Source organism: Jaculus jaculus, chromosome 1 (assembly GCF_020740685.1).
Source record: "Jaculus jaculus isolate mJacJac1 chromosome 1, mJacJac1.mat.Y.cur, whole genome shotgun sequence".
NCBI classification, from domain to species: Eukaryota; Metazoa; Chordata; class Mammalia; order Rodentia; family Dipodidae; genus Jaculus; species Jaculus jaculus.
The window spans coordinates 120,693,494-120,708,625 of record NC_059102.1 but is presented as its reverse complement, the minus strand read 5'-3'; positions in this window follow the sequence as shown (position 1 = coordinate 120,708,625).

The following is a 15,132-nucleotide window of genomic DNA, read 5'->3' as shown; positions in this document are numbered from 1 at the left end:
TCCCTGATGTCTGAGTGTGAAATGTCCCCCAGAAGTTCATGTGTTTGATACTTAGCCCTCAGCTAATGGATGTTTGGGAAGGCTGTGGAACCTTTAGGACATAGATCCTTGTTAGAGGAAGTAGGCCACAGGGAGGGGTGGGGATCTCAGGTTTTTAGCCTGGCTCTGCTTCCTACTCTCCCTCTGCTTCCTGACAGCAATGTGACAAGCCAGCTTCCCACTGCTGTCACCATGCTTTCCTATCAGTAGTGCAACAATGTGTCTCCCCGGCATTGTAAGCCAAAATAAACCCTTTCCTTCCTTAAGTTGCTTCTGGTCAGGTGTCTGTTCACAACAATGAGAATGTAACTAATATACTCCCTGACACCCCTCTGCCTACATGGGGGAATCTTACATTCATGCCTTTGCTCGCCTTCTTCCTGAAGTGTTCTTCCCATCCTGTACCCCATCAGCTACTCCTTGCCTGTCAAACTCATCACAAGTCACCTGATCCTTGTAGTCTCTGGCCCATCCAATGGGGTGAGTCTATGCTTCCACGGCATCACTCTTACCTCATATGGAGTGATCTCACCACCTTACGTCAGGTGGGGTTCCTTCTCCTATTCTGTGAGCTCTCTCAGAATCAGTTGCATTAAATTTCCTTAGAACCCTCATGCCTACATACTGTTCTCCAGTTACCATGAGTGATTGGATAGACAGGAGGACAGTAAACCAAATTAACAATACCCTCTTACATGAAAAGATATCTTTCAGGAGAGAGAAGGTAGAGTATATTATTTTGTTAAACTCACTAATTTTGGCAAAAGTTAAATTAGGTTTCACAACTAGTAGAGTATACTAAAAGAATCCACCAGTTCTGAGCCAATGTAGCAATGAAGAGCTATCTCACCCCACTGGGACCTCCTGATTGGTAGGGAGATGTTATCTTATTAAGTGGCTCTCTCAGGCTATAAAGAAAAGACCCTCAGATTTCTTAGGCACTGATGAAATAGATATATGAAGATATTCCTTCTATGGGAATTTTTCTCGTATAGAACTAAGGAACAGGAGAAGCCCTTCCTAATAGCCGCCCAGTCCCTCTAGACTAGCATCTTCGTTGCATGGATGTTGTTGCAGTCAGGTTCGCATTGCTGGTAGAAATCACCCAACCAAGAGCAGATTGTGGGAATAAAGAAGTTATTTTGGCTCACAGGCTCGAGGGGTAAGTTCCATGATGTCAGGGGAAAATGATGACATGAGCAGAGGGTGGACATCATCTCCTAGGGCAACGTAAGGTGGACCATAGCAACAGGAGAGTGTGCCAAACACTGGCATGGAGAAACTGGCTATAACACCCATAAGCCCAACAATACACCACCTCCAGGAGGCTTTAATTTCTAATTGCCTTCAGCTGGGGAACCCAACATCCAGAACACCTAAGTTTATGGGGGGACACCTGAATCAAACCACCACAGATGTCATATAGACCTCTCAGAAGATGGAATTAACACCCCTTGGATCAGTCAGTGGTTGCCCTGACAATGCAGAATGACCAGCCACCCTGAAAACTCAATGTTATGAGACAACCATCTACTTGTGGTTCAGTTGTGCTTCATGTCTTTCACCTCCTGACGAACAGTCTGCCTGGGGCATTGTCAGAAGTGGAAGTAAAAGAGGGTTGACTGGCATGGTGGCGATTGCCTTTAATCCCAGAACTTGGGAGTAGAGGTAGGAGGATCACTGTGAGTTTGAGGCCAGCCTGAGACTACATAGTGAATTCCAGGTCAGCCTGGGCTAGAGTGAGACCCTACCTCAAAAAGGTGGGGGGGAATGAGTATAATCATATCCCACCTGCTAACATCCCAAAGCAAGTCTCATGGCCAAGCCCAAAGTTGAGGTAAGTTCTAATTTGCATGGACGACACTACAGAGCCACATGGCAAAGCTCACTGTGTAGAGAGGAGGAAAGAACTGGAGCCGATGGCATGGACTATACAAGCAACCGCATTCCCCAGTTCGCAGGGCACACCCCTAGTTACTTGGTCCTCTCATGAGCAGATACCAATGGCTTCATTTTTCTCTTCTCATATGTAAACTCCATAAATCCTTTTTTCTGCATATCCCCAGAACTTAAAATTGTGCGTGGAACACAGTTAGTGCTAATGAGTATTTGTTGATGAATGCCCCTCCCTGCCTCTTCCTCACGTTCTCACTTCCCAGAGGTAACATATGTTTTTAAGATATTATTTGTTTGATGTTTGTTTGCTTATATTTGTGCGTGTAGACATACAGGCATGGCATGCATGTGGCGGTCAGAGAAAAACTTTGAAGTGTTTATACTCCACCTTCTTTGAGACAAGGTCTCTTGCTGCTGCAAACAAGAACATCAGGGTTTGGGGCTGGAGAGATGGCTTATCACTTAAAGCAAAGTAAGGACTTGGATTCGATTCTCCAGTACCCATGTAAAGCCAGATGCACAAAGTGACACATGCATCTGAAGTTCGTTTGCAGTGGCTGGAGGCCCTGCACACCTATCCTCTCTCTCTCTCTCTCTCTTCTTTCTAATAAATAAATAAAATACTTTTTTTTTTAATTTTTTTTGTTCATTTTTTATTTATTTATTTGAGAGTGATAGAGAGAGAAAGAGGCAGATAGAGAGAGAGAGAGAGAGAATGGGCGCGCCAGGGCCTCCAGCCACTGCAAACGAAATCCAGACGCATGCGCCCCTTGTGCATCTGGCTAACGTGGGACCTGGGGAATCAAGCCTCGAACTGGGGTCCTTAGGCTTCACAGGCAAGCGCTTAACTGCTAAGCCATCTCTTCAGCCCAATAAAATACTTTTTAAAAAAAAGAAATGTCATTGTGGGTCCAGGAGTCTCAAATCCTCTTGAATCCTTCAACTGTCATAAGATCACAGATGCATGCACCACTTTGCATGTGGCTTTGTGCGGGTGCTGGGAAATTGAACCCAGGCCAACAAGCTTTGCAAGCAAGTACCTTTAGCCACTAAGCCATCTCCCCAGCTGCAAAGGTGACATCCTAAATTAGATATCTTCATGATGGTCCAATATGATGCAGACTAAGGAGTTTGAGCACTACCCTGTGTGGATGCCTTTATGAGTTTTCAAGCAGAGGTGTAGAGTAACTCCGACACACCTGTGCTTTAACGTTGTGCCTGTATGGAGAGGGCTCGGGCGGGGAGGGACTGGAGCACCAATTGGGAGGTCACATGCAAGAAGCCAAGTAAACCATAAGGAGGTCCACAAGCAGAAGCAGGACTTGGGACTGGTGTGAAAAACAGTGTGAGGTGAATGGAGAGAACATATATCTTCTTACTTACACAGCGAGAGAGAGAGAGAGAGAGAGAGAGAGAGAGCACGAGCGCACTCTTAGGACGTGAGGTGTGTAATCCAGGAAACTCAGCAGATCATCAAGAGACAAGATATATTTCTGTCTCAGGGAAGGGAGACATGGTTTGGCTCAGCTCTTTGAAGCGGAGTTTGAGAACCACTGCCTAAAAATGATAGGCTCGGCGGGGGTGGGGTGTGGCTGGAGGGATGGCTTAGCGATTGAGGCACTTGCCTGCAAAGCCAAAGTACCCAGGTTGGATTCCCCAGGACCCAAGTTAGCCAGATCACAAGGGGGCGCATGTGTCTGGAGTTCCTTTGATGTGGCTGGAGGCCTTGGTGCGCCCATTCTCTCTCTCCCTCTTTCTCTGTCAAATAAATAAGTAAAAATATTTTTTAAAAATGATAGGCTGTACTGTCAGGCTGTAGGGGGCCATGTGGAAGATGGAAATAAATCTTAAAGAATCCCAAGACATTCCGCTAGGCTTACAGGAGCACTTTGGATATGAGAGAACTCAAGGCTTAGGCCAGCAACAGAGTCCCCTTGCTCTAACTGCCCTAGTAACCTGTTGCTGGTAACAAGCTGGGAGTGCTAATGATTTCTTTTTCTAAGTTTTTTAAAATTCAGTGCATCGACCAGTAGCTCTACCTGTCTCTTCTGGGTTCACTTTGCAGAGCTGGGGCTCTCAGCATAGTGTTGTTAATCCTGAGCTTTATTTATTTTTTTTTTTTCTGGAGGGGGTGGGTTTGGAGTGGAACCCAGAGCTTCATAAATGCTAAGTGTGTGCTCTGCCTCTGAGCTACACTGTCAGCCCCTATCCTGGGCTTCTTAATGGGATGATGGACTCAGGGTTCTAAAAGGGCCAGCACCAATGTGTAGACGCCCATCACGTACCTATCCGTCACACTGGCAAATAAGACATGTGGCTTGGCTCAGTGTGGGAGGTAATTCACATGGGCATGTGTCAGAGAGACTATAGGGCCACTTCTTTGGAGGTCATTATGGCTTAACTGTTACTGTAGCTGTCTCTTGATCTTGGCATCATTTTGTGTCTCCTCTCTTTCTCCCCCTTCCCAAACCCACTGGTAATCCAGTATAAATTCCTGCAAGAAGGAATCCAGTTGATCCTGGAGCCCTTCCCTAGCTCAATGGCATGCTTACTAATGGGGATTATAAGACTCTCACTGGAGAAAAGCAGTATTAAAAAAGCAGTATTAAGGAAATGGTAAAGCCTCCCACAGAGAAATTGTGAAATCCCCATGGCCAGTGCCATAGTCACCCTGATGTAAATGCACACTCCTATCTAACTTATGTATTCATTCCTGGGGAAGCTTTGCATTTGCTGTTGACTACATAGATTTTTAAATTTTTATTTATTTATGTGAGACAGAGAGAGAGAGAGGCAGATAGCAGAGAGAGAATGGACACACCAGGGCCTCCAGCCACTGCAAATGAACTCCAGACACACGTGCCACCGTGTGCATCTGGCTTAGGTGGGTACTGGGAAATTGGTCCTGGGCCCTTAGTCTTTGCAGGCAAGCACCTTCTCCAGCCCTACATAGATTATTTTTAAGTTTCTTTCTGATTTTCAAAGTACTGATTATGTTAGAAGAATTTTTATTTTGTTGTTTTGTTTTTTGAGGCAACCCCAACAGACTGCCTTTTTTCTTATGAGAGAGAGAGAAAGAGAGAGAGAGAACTGGCATGCCAGAGCCTCTAGCCACTGCAATCAAACTCCAGACACATGCACTCCCTTGTGTACTGGGGAACTGAGCCTTGAACTGGGGTCCTTAGGCTTCACAGGCAAGCGCTTAACGGCTAAGCCATCTCTCCAGCCCTTAATATTGGTTTTCCCCAAGAGAGGGTCTTGCTCTAGCCTAGGCTGACCTGGAACTCACTGCGTAGTCTCAAGGTGACCTTGAACTCATGGCAATCTCCTACCTCTGCCTCCTGAGTGCTAGGATTAAAGGCATGCGATACTATGCCCGGCTCTTAATTATTTTGACAATTTTATATACATGTATATTTTGGTCACGTGAGCTCCCATTACCTTTCCTTATTGCACTTCCCCTCCTGAAAGCTTTCTTCTTCCCAACTCATCACCTCCTACTTTCACCCCTATTGTGTGTGTAGCACGTTGAGTTTAATTAGTGTTGACTGCATGTGCATGGGCGGCAGGTTAGCTACTGGAGTATGGGCAACTCACCAGTGGTTATGCCACTGAAGAAAATGTCCCCCGCTTCCCCAGCAACCACTATCCCCAATAGCTCCTCAGGGAGGGTGAGGCCTCATGAACCCCTTCCCTGGTCTATCATTATTGAGAAATCGCTGCCCTTAAATCTGTTAGCACATCTTCTTTTAGACTTTTCTATGTGAAAAGAAATATTTTTCTTTATAATATTATGCTGGGTATGCAGCTTTAGGTCTTACAAGCTTTACCACTAGAGGTTTCCCATGTCATTAGACCTTCCTTGTAAAATAATTCCGAATTGTGTAATAAGCAGTGAGACGGTCTAGTGTGTGTTCTCTCAGACACTTGGTTCCTATTTCTAGCGCTCATCAGCACGGCTCTAATGACTCATTTCTGGTCGTGAGTCTGCGTCTGCACTTGTTTTTTTTTTTCTTTTTCCTTGATTAGACTGGGTCCGTGTTTTTTTCCTTCCATGCCAGGGTTTCAAGATTCCTTCAGTGTTTCCCAGTGCATAGCCGAGGAGATAGTCCCCTCCGGGATGAGACCTGCCCGTCCCTCTGATCCACTTGCAGAACTGGGCCACGCCAAATGCGCCCATTTCCTCTCACTCCGCTTCCTCTGGCTCCACGGCGCTCATGTGTCCCCATTTCCGCGTGGGCGCACAGGAGAGCCAGGCTGGGCTGGCTTTTCACTGACTTTACCAGAATTACAGAAAGAGCTGTGCATGTTCCCACGGTCGTCTCTTTATCCAAACGATGGAAAACTGGCTTTTTCTTTTTTCATAATTGGCACGGGTTATGTTTGGGTCAGGAACCCAACATTGGCTACAAAGACTGACCTCAACCTAGGGAACTTGAGAAAAATCTAGATAACACTGATGGGAAATTGTTCCCTCATGTGAATTGGCATTTGAAATATGTAGTAGAGTTACATGCATTTTTTTTTTTTTATAGCACTGAAGCAAGTGCAATAGAAAATAGTGCACTGTTAGGACGTCTAAAGACTTGGCTTGTGGCTGGGGATAGGGCTCAGCTGATAGAGTGCTTACCTAGTATAGATGAAACCCTGGATTCAATCCTTAGATGTGGTAGGGCACACATGTAATCCTAGCATTCGGTAGAGGCAGAAAGATCAGGAGTTCAAGGCCAGTCTCGGCTAAAGAGCATGTTTGAGATAAGCTTGGACTAAATGAGACCCCATCAAAAAGAAAGAAGAGGGCTGCAGAGATTGCTTAATGGCTAAGGGGATTGCCTGCAAAGCCTAAGGACCCAGGTTCAACTTGCCAGAACCCATGTGAGTCAGACGCACATGTGCACAAGGTGGAGCACACATCTTGAGTCTGACTGCACTGGCTGGAGGCCCTGGTGTGGATCTCTGTCTCTCTTTCTCTTTCTCTCTCTCCTTCTCTCACTCTCTTTCATCTCTCATATAAAAAATAAAATTATAAAAATTAACAAAAGAAAAAGAGGGCTGGAGAGACTGCTTAGTGGTTAAGCTCTTGCCTGTCAAGCTGAAGGACCCAGGTTCTAGGTTCATTTCCCCAGGACCCGCGTTAGCCAGATGCACAGGGGGCACACATGTCTGGAGTTCGTTTGCAGTGGCTGGAGGCCCTGGCGTACCCATTTTCTCTTCCTCTCTCTCTGTCTGCCTCTTTCTCTCTGTCTGTGGCTCTCAAATAAATAAAAATAAACAAAAAAAAAGTTAAGAAAAAAAGACTTAAGCATATCAACAAGGTGATCTGTCCAGGGTCTGCGGGTGCAGTTCAGGGTCACAGCACACACTTAGTGTGCCAAGGCTGGGGTTCAATCCTCAGCACCAAACAAAATAAATAAATAAAGATAACGTAATCCAATTTCAATTAACTCACTCACTCATACACGCAGTAGGTAACAGATTCCATCCCAGTTTAAGAAGATGTGAGAGTTCACAGCTGGGGTGGCAAATCCGTGCAATTGTATACAATGTGTTAATATGTGACTCTAGGAGAATCTAAATGCAGAATGCAAAGAAAGCTGGTTACTGCAGATTGCAGAAGACTGGGAGAGAGATGAGGGCTGCTGTTCGGATGCATGTACCCGACGGTATAAGGACCAAAGCTGGTCACCTCTGAACAAAGTTGAGGCAGCTTTGCATGGCTGAGACCGTATTCAGATTTAGATTACCACAGCATTGAGACCACAGGGGGTTTTAGCCTTTGATTCTTCCCTGGTAACTTCAATGAAGGATTTTACTGGCCTTGTTATTTTCAGTTTGTCTGCCTAGATGTGGAGGTATAGGCCACAGAGCTGGTTCAGAATTAGCTCGCTCAGCATTGCAGGCAGAGAACAAAGGGGTGTGGCCTTCACCTGGAGACCTTAGCACTGAGCACAGTGAGGTGACAGGGGTGGTGTCCCTACTCCTCTCGCCATTTTAGAGGCAAGAGATTGAGAGTGTATCATGACATCAAGCCCCAGATTAATTCTTCTGTATTTGGTACATTGTTGAACACATGTTGTTCTGTCCTTCTGAATTGCTTCTATCAAGCTAACGACAGAGTAATTATAAAGCTAGCAAGCAATGTTCTGGAAGGGTTGGTTTTTTGTTGTTTTTTTTTTACCAAGTGCTGTCAGACACAAGATAATCCTTGCTGCTCACTGCAGAAAGGCAAATGGTTTGTCACAGTACACTGCTTAGGAATAAGAGGTACAGCCCACGTAGCACTGGGCAGCACTTTCAGGGGATTTCCAAGAGTCTTTCTAAAGGGGTGTGCACATTAATAACCAAAGACAAATCAGGGCTGGGGAGCTGGCTCGGTCAGCGAAGAATGGTTTTGAGGATCTGAGCTCAGATATTAGAACCCATGTAACTGCTCAGCAGGCCTGATGCCCCACGTGCAATCCCGTGCTCAGGAGGTGGAGGCTGGGGATCCCTGGGGCAAGCTGGCCAGCTTCTCTGAGTCAGTGAGCCCGGGATTTGTGAGAGAGCCTGTCTCAATAAGTAAGGTGGAGAGCAGGACGATCCACACATACGCATGCACCCACACAAATATAAACATGCGTACATGTATGCACAACACACACACACACACACACACACACACACACACATGTCAACCTGTGATTACAAACAAAGAAGAACAGGCCAGAAATCCTATAGTACAAGGGGTCATGAGCTCATCATAACTCATCAAGATCATCTAGGAACAAGTAGCTCTGAGGACCCATAAAGGAGATGGAATTTCAGCAGGCAGACATCCCGAGCAGGCTGTTTGTCAGGTTGATGTGTGTGGCCTTTATTCTTTAAGGCAAAGCAAGAAGGAGACTTGTGCCTGTTCTGGTTGAGGTGACCAAGGCTGGGCAAGGTGATAGCATCAAGGACCTGAGAGAAGCTTGAGGAAGTTGCTGTGGTTTGAGTGTGTGGATTTTTGTTTTGTTGAGGTAGGATCTTGCTCTAGTCCAGGCTTACTTGGAATTCACTATGTAGTCTCGGGGTGGCCTTGAACTCACAGTGATTCTCCTATCACCTGAATGCTGGGATTAAAGGTATGTGCCACCATTGAATATGTTTTGTCTCCTCCAAAACTCATGTTGAAATTTGAGTCTCCATGTCACGGTCTTGGGAGGTGGTGGAGTCTTCAAGAGGTATTCAGGCCTTTCTTGCAGAACTGCATTAGTTAGTTCAATAAGAGATTACAGAATATTGGCACATGCTTGTAATCCCAACACTCTAGACACAGAAATAGGAGGAGGTCAGGGCCAATCGAGGCTACATAGCAAGTTCCAGGCTAGCCTGGGCTACCTGACACCAGATGGAACAAACAACAAAAGGTGCAGATTGTTATAAACTGGGCTAACCACACCCCTCCCCCCGTGATCTACTTCTCACCTTCACATGTTGTGAAGCATCGTGAGGCCTTCAAGGGATGTGGATTCCCAATCTTAGATTTCCCACTCCTGTTAATTATGAGTCAAAATGAACCTTTGTTCTCTAAAAATTATGCAGGCTCAGGTATTCTGTTATAGTAACTGTCAGGCCGCCCTATCCTCTGAGTCAAACAAGCATTACCATCATGAGCAGGAATAGCTGTAACCACTCACAACAGGTCCTCAAGATTGGGCCTGTTGATGTTCCCCCAAAGAAGATGAGGGATGGGGAGCAGCCTGAGATCCTCACCTGAGACCACATGCACCCAGCTATGTAGTTATATAGCTATATAGTTCCAGCTAAATGCAAGGCTATAGGAGATCCTGTAGCCTTGGGAGGAGATCGATTTGGGGAACTCGAGCTATGTGAGTATGAAGCCATCACCCATGCTGGAGTGAGGCTTTTCCATGCTCAGGTCGTTCTGAGGCCATCTAGGTTCCTGGAAATAGTCCCTTTCTCGTGCTCTGTAAGGAAGCCTAATAAACTCCTGGGTTTTCCAAGTTGAATATTGAAGAACTTGTATGTTACTGTAATGTTGGTGCTCTACTTGGGGAAAGCAGTCCTCCCCTGAAAGGGTTCACACTGCCTGGCTATGGTGTAGGCCTGAAATCCCAACCACTCAGGAGGCTGGGACAAAAGAATCACAAATTCAAAGTCTATCTGGACCAAAGAGAGTTCAAGGCCACTCCCAACAACTTAGTGAGACCCTGCCTCTAAAAAAGAAGTGAAAAGAGAGGATATAGATCAGCAGTAGAACAACTGCCTAGCATGGGTTAGATCTCCAGTACCAGAGAGACAAAAAGGAAAAATAAAAGACAGAAAGAAAGAAAAGAAAAAGGAATCGAGGGGAGAAGGAAATAAAAACAAAGCTCACACGACACAGTTGAGTGCCATTTTCTGATGTGACAGCTGGAGAACGGCATCCTGGGAGGGGAAGGAGGATGAGGGAGGGCAAAGTGTCTCTGCAGGCCACGGTGACCGCTGCCTGGAGCACTCACGGCTCAGACATCTTGGGACAAAATTCTATGACGCTCATCAAAGCACACTCCTGATGCAAAGACGATCTATCTGCCTGGAGAATTATTGTCCCCAGCTGAACATGGGTCCCTTTAACTTCATGTGACTCATGTTTACAGAAGCATCTCTGGACGGCCTGTTTGCACTGTGATGCAATGACTGTGTGCCATGGAAAAAATGAGAAAGCCGTCCCAACAGGACGCCAGGGCGCAGTTGAGGAAATCCTGTGATGTGTCATCCATGCAACACTAGAAGGTCACCAGAGCACTGGGCAGGCCGAACAGCATCCCTGTTCTTGAAATGTCACCAGGAGGTGGGAACACAGCTCACTCCTGGGCACAGATCAGGTTTCCAGCATCTCAGGAATGAACTGGTGAGCCGAGCAAGAACATGTTCTCGGGTGACCATCACTGCCTAGCTGTGACTTTCCACAGTCTTGGGTCCTTGAAGTGCTCCAAAATGCTTCCCTGGCATTTTGTTACCAACAATGTCAGGAAAACATAGTTCCTGGTCCCAAGGTCACGGTAACTATGTTTTCTTTCTCTTTTATCTTCATCCAAAAGTCCTCTTTTCTGTTCCATCCCTCTGTGGTGTGAATTCCCAATAGCAGAAAGGGCTCTTGAATAACAGCTGTTTCCTCCCAGCAAAGCATACATTGTGGTGCCTGATGTAGTCAGAGCCTTGATGGGTGGAGGAACTGTGGCTTGCTCTTGGGCAGTGGAAATAAAAAACAAAATAATTTTGTAAAAATATGAGGCTCCCCCACCAAGGAGAATTTCTTTATTTTTAAATAGGTATAAGCAAATTTCAGAAGACATGAAAAGGCTTAAGGCAAAAAGTAAACATCCTCCCCTCTTCCCCAACTCACCCAGATCCTTTCTGAGAGTCATACCTTTTTGGGGTTGGCTTCATGTGGGTCCCACATACCCTGGCGTGTCTAATGTCCCATCCCCTTAACAAACATCCCCAACTTGACACTGCCCTCATTCCTGTCTCCTCTCCTGTCACATGATTTTTTGTTATTGGCCTCAAGAGAGGAACTCAAGGTCAAGGTCAGAGAGCCTGACATCTAGAGTCCCTACTGGCCTGTCAAGAATGGCCTCTCTCTACCTCCTCTTTCTTTTCTAACCCTTTGTATGTGCATAAGAAGCTAATGTTGGGCTGGAGAGATGGCTTAGCGGTTAAGCGCTTGCCTGTGAAGCCTAAAGACCCCGGTTCGAGGCTCGGTTCCCCAGGTCCCACGTTAGCCAGATGCACAAGGGGCGCACGCGTCTGGAGTTCGTTTGCAGTGGCTGGAAGCCCTGGTGCACCCATTCTCTCTCTCTCCCTCTATCTGTCTTTCTCCCTGTGTCTGTCGCTCTCAAATAAATAAAAAATGAACAAAAAATATTAAAAAAAAAAAAAAAGAAACTAATGTTGGGGGCTGAGGAGACGACACAGCAGGTAAGAGTGCTAACCACCCAAGCACGGGGACCTGAGTTTGATTCCCAGCACCTGTGTAAGAAAGTCTAGTATGGCTGCACAGGCCTGGAACTCCAGCACCGAAGTGGATAGAGACGGAAGGATGGCTGGGGCAGTCTGGGCAGCTAGTCTCACTAGCTACGGGCAGCCTAAATGAACACGGGAGCTCCCTGAGAAACGATGCATCAGGGCACTAAGGCAGAACAAAGGTATACAAGGACACTGGATGCCTGCCTCTGGCCTCTGCCTGTGTGTATGCAGGGCGTGTACATATAGACACATGCCCATGTACCACGTGTGCACACACACACATTCACACGCTATAGCAAGAACAAGAAAAAGCTGTCAGCCATATGTGGTGGTAAACAGCTGTCATCCTATTCTGGAGACTGAGGCAGGAAGATTATGAGTTTGAGGCCAGACTGAGCTATAAAGTGAGACCTTGTCTAACAAAAAATGAAAATAAAATTGGGCATCAGTTGGAACTACAAGATTGTTATTTCTTTTCTTTCTTTTTTCTTTCTTTCTTTTTTTTTTTTTTTGGTTTTTCAAGGTAGGGTCTCACTCTAGCCCAGGCTGACCTGGAATTCGCTATGTAGTCTCAGAGTGGCCTTGAACTCATAGTGATCCTCCTACCTCTGCCTCCCAAGTGCTGGGATTAAAGCCATGCGCCAACACACCCGGCAAGATCGTTATTTCTTTTTTTTTAAATTTTTATTTATTTATTTATTTGAGAGCGACAGACACAGAGAGAAAGACAGATAGAGGGAGAGAGAATGGGCGCACCAGGGCTTCCAGCCTCTGCAAACGAACTCCAGATGCGTGCGCCCCCTTGTGCATCTCTCCAGCCCAAGATCGTTATTTCTTAATCAGATTTCCTCCCCTCAGTCTGTTACTCAGGCTGTGGTGTGGGTGTATACGTGCTGAAGTCACAGGCAAATATTATACAGTCTGAGTACGGGGTTTATATGCAGCTCAGTGGTATAGTGCAGTCTTAGCACACATAGTCCTGTAGATTAAATACCCCAAACCAAAACAAAAGTTCTTTAGTGCACATAAGACTCTTTTTTGTTTGTTTGTCTTTTGATTTTGTTCAAAATAGGGTCTCACTGTAGCCCAGGATGGCCTGGAATTCACTATATAGTCTCAGGCTAGCCTCGGATTCACTGAGATCCTCTTACCTCAGCCTCTCTAGGGCTGGGATTAAAGGCATGTGCCCGACACTCAACTTAGACAACAGATTCTTATAATAAATTATAAAATGTAGGTTCTTGGGCTGGAGAGATTGTTGAGTGTTAAGGTACTTTCCTGTGAAGTCTAAGGACTCGTGTTTGACTCTCCAGGTCCCACATAAGCCAGATGCCCAATGATGCAAGCGCACAAGGTCACACATGCTCACAAGGAGGTGCACGTGTCTGGAGTTCGATTGCAGTGAAGAGGCCCTAGAGTGCCCATTCTCTCTCTGGCTCTCATTAAAAAAAAAATACAAAAAACAGGCAATCTGTTGGACTTGCCTCAAAAAAAAAAAAAAAAAAAAAAGTAGGTTCTTGGGTCCCACACCTACATATTCCAAAGATCTAACCTGAGGCTAGAAGTCTGGTTTTCTTCAAAGATTCCTGCAATGTGGTTCTGCCATGTTGCACAGGTCTCTGAACTGCACGTGGAGAAATGCTGTCAGCAGCGTTATTTCTGCCTCTCCCGCCTCTTCTGTTAGGAACCACTGAAGATGTCCTCCTTTCAAGATAGGAACCTACAGGGTGTGGTTGAAACATTTACAAACGTTCGCCCCAGGCCCTAAAAGAATGACAGCACCCCGTTCGAGAAAGGCCATTGCTCAAACGAGTCAGACATCACTCAGACACCAGCTCCTATCCTCTGTGTGTCTCTGTGTCTCTCTCCCTTCTGAAGCCTCAGTGCTTTGTGCTTTTATGGCAGGACCTCCAAGTCCCTCTTGCTTTCCTGTCTTCCCAGGCAGCCATAAATCACAGGGTTTATTATGATCTGACCCTCTGTCAGCTCCAATGCATGTGTGTCAAAAGAGGGGTTTTCAAACTCCACCCTCTGAAATAGGTGGGGGACGTTGTTTTAACATGTGTGTGTTTGTGGCATACATGTGTGTTCATATGTGTGTGTGACTGTGGAAGTCAGAGGTTCAGGGTTGGTGTCTTCCTTAATTATTCTCCACTTTAATTTTGAAGCAGGGTCTCTCACCGAACCTAGAGCTCAGCGGTTTGGCTAGACTTAACTGGCCAGCAAACCATCCTCCTGTCTCTGGCCTCCCTGGCATGTGTTGCTGTTTCCAGCTTTTATGTGAGCACTGGGGATCTGAACTCAGGTCCTCATACTTGTGTGACAAGCATTTTACCAACTGAGCCATCTTCCCATTCCTGAAATAGGTATTAAATGCTATTTTCCCCTTTGTGAATAATCCAGATGTCTGACCACTGCCCCCCGCCCCCTCACCCGTCATAGATGTCTGCTACATGATTTTAATGCCTGTATCTGAGTGTGTGATTTCCATCAAGTAGACTGGTGGCAGCATTAACCTTTAAAGTGCCAACAAGCACATTTAGCAGCAAGGAATTTGGCCGACTCAGATAGGAAGGCTGAGTCCTGCTGGCTCTCAGACCCAGCCTTGCTTCCTCTCTAACTTTTCTCCAGCTTACTCCCTGGCCTCACAGGCCTCCTTCCTATAGATCAGTTCCCTAAACAGCCTCAGGACTGGCCGTTTCCTCTGCCTTGAAGTCCCCCAAGACCACCGTATGAATCACTCTGTCTTTGCCTCTGGGCCTTTGTGATTTTCTTTAGTTTGCCAATATTTTGTTGAGAATTTTTGCATCTATGTTCATGAGGGAGATTGGTCTGTAATTTTCTTTTTTTGTTCTATCTTTGCCTGGTTTTGGTATCAGGGTGATGCTGGCCTCATAGAAGGAGTTTGGTAGAATTCCTTCTTTTTCTATTTCCTGGAAAAGCTTAAGAAGCAATGGTGTTAGCTCTTCCTTAAAAGTCTGGTAAAATTCAGCAGTGAATCCATCCGGGCCTGGGCTTTTTTTAGTTGGGAGATTATTGATAACTGTTCGGATCTCCATGTTTGTTATAGGTCTATTTAAGTGATTAACCTCATTTTGATTTAATTTAGGTAGGTCATATAGATGAAGGAAATCAGCCATTTCTTTCAGATTTTCATACTTTGTGGAGTATATGCTTTTATAGTATGTCCCTATGATTTTTTGA